Raw genomic sequence first — 2,500 nt, forward strand, 5'->3', positions numbered from 1 at the left:
TGTGTGTGTGTGTGTGTGTGTGTGTGTGTGTGTGTTTGTAGAAAGAGAGAGTACCAGGGGAGAGAGAGAGAGCGCAAAGGACAAAGCTGTGCATACGTTTTATATTATGTGTAAGTATACACCTATATGCTTCCATATATACACACAGATCTGCTTCCATATATACACACAGATCTGAAGATCCGTGGTGAATGTTGACATCTAAATATAAATACGAGCATGTTTTTCAATAACAACTTATCAATAACACACCTAGAATTCATTTACGAGTATATCCACAATGTGCATTCAAGAGGCACAAAATTGGCTTCACTATATGAATAGACTATTGACATTTCTCCAGCAAATATCCAAGCCTATTGATTTTCTTTCGACGTAGGAGTCTCGTGTTTTTTGTGCACCTTACGTCACTCGTATAACCTAATCAAGACAGATTGAGCCAAAGTGTACAATGGCTATATTGCCTTCAAGGGAAAGGATCTAGCGTCTTAGCATTGACTCCTTCCCTCACGTAGATAGCCTGGGGTACTAGACAGAGTCTTCGATCAATGTCACTGCCGTAAATCCATTGATAACATTAAGGTCGTTGATATTATCTCTACTGATGATGCTGTACTTCTTGCAGAATCGGAGTTCTTGGTTGCAATGAGAGGCGAGACCTCATCCCTGGAATTCCAGTTTTTCTGGACCAAGATCAGGGTCCAGGAATTTGGGGACTTTATGGATGATACAGCTCAGTCCGTCCATGCATATGGCAGGATATTGAGGGCTTACAAAGCTTTATATACCTCGGCAGTGTAGGATATATCAGTGAGAGGTTATGCCAGGAAATCCTTCGTAGGTTTGACATTTCCCTTGGTATAGGACTTGTTCAACCAGAGTACAGATGTTATCGGTATTTATACAGAAGGACAACTTTCTAAATAATCAAGTCGTTTATGTTCCCTCTTTTACTGAAAGACATGAATACTTAATTCTAATTCTAATTTAAAAAGGCCTCTCGATGTCTTTAGCACCAAATGCCTTTGGAGAACTATGGGACATCGCTGGGATAACTTTGTCTTAAACCAACGACTGCTCACTGAGACTAAACAAAGGACTGTTACTTACATGATACGTGAACATCAACTCCGGCTATCCTTATATTGGGTATTGACAGCCTTTCTTTTTATACAGTTGGTATTTTAGAGATTTTAGTGATATTCGTACGGACGAAGTTACTCCGTATTCGTTTATGATGGGACACTAATCATTCAAAAAAGAATACAGGTCGCTTTTATCTTTTATTATCTCTCCGTTCTGCTACCATCTTTAGATCTTTCTTTTATTACTTTTGTGATAGCATAATTTCATTTATTTTTATTATTTTTCTTTTTTATCATTTTTGTTATTATTATTATTATTATTATTATTATTATTATTATTATTATTATTATTATTATTATTATTATTATTATTATTATTATTATTATTATTATTATTATCATCATTATTATTATTATTATCATTATTATTATTATTTTATTTTCATTTATTTATCTAGTTATTTAGTTGTTGTTGTTGTTGTTTTTTCTTTCTTTCTTTTTTTCTGTTTTTTTTTTTTTTTTTTTTACTTCGGTGCGATAGTGTCACCAAGGATAGGAGCGACTAAGTACAACCCCGGCTATATAGCCCAATGGCTGGCTTCCATGTTAATCCCACTCTCAGAGTTAACAAGAGACAATCCTCACGACTAGAGCAAGTTGATCGACCCTGGCAGAAGACGTTTGCAATGTGAAAACTGGCTGTATGGTCTATCTACTTATCTATCTGTATACCAAGGGCTTCTTCCCACTTATAAGGGACGTAATCAAGGCACATACCCACCCATTCCAGTTCCATCCACCACGTGAAGACCACCGCCCGACTGGAGCGGTAGCTTGGGGTAAACAGTGGGAAATGACGTCAGCGTTTGATCGAAGTAATGCATCCTCCAGACTCCCACCCTCCCAGAACATGCTCCCCATTGAAGAGGATGAAGCGTATGTCAATAAGAGAAAACGAGGCATTTGCGCTATTCTTAAGCACTCACTTTAACATTTCCGTAAGAGACTCGTAATCTGGGTTTAGAGGTTTATTTTAATCGCCCTACAAAGTATCAGTTCTTTTTCAATCATGTACAGAAAATAGCTCAGATATTTTTGCCTCCTCTACCTCAATACCAGAACCGGAATTCGTAGACACCTGAACAGAAATAGTGTATAAATTTGTTCATAACCAGCAAACGAAGATGATACGCTTTCAACCATCAATGAATCCCAGCCACAAGCGTTGCGCGATGCAGAGGGAGGTGAAGGGACTTCAGGCGTTATCACACCGGGCTATTTTTCCCTCGACTGTTAGAGCAGATTTGCTGCCCGCAGCTTTAGGGAAGGAATTTGGTATGCTGAAGGAAAATAATTTTCCTCCAGCATATCAAATGACACCCCATGTAAATTGTTGACAAAGCAAAATAGTTTGT

At 37.8% G+C, this 2,500-nt stretch overlaps 1 protein-coding gene across 7 annotated transcripts in view; it reads left to right on the forward strand.

Moving 5' to 3' along the window:
* LOC143028269 (cell adhesion molecule Dscam2-like) overlaps nucleotides 1–2,500 on the forward strand; it is a 101,940-nt gene that overhangs the window by 80,654 nt on the left and 18,786 nt on the right. The gene's annotated exons all lie outside the window — the stretch shown is intronic.

Source organism: Oratosquilla oratoria, chromosome 9, assembly GCF_046742065.1.
Source record: "Oratosquilla oratoria isolate Oo_2021 chromosome 9, ASM4674206v1, whole genome shotgun sequence".
NCBI lineage: Eukaryota > Metazoa > Arthropoda > Malacostraca > Stomatopoda > Squillidae > Oratosquilla > Oratosquilla oratoria.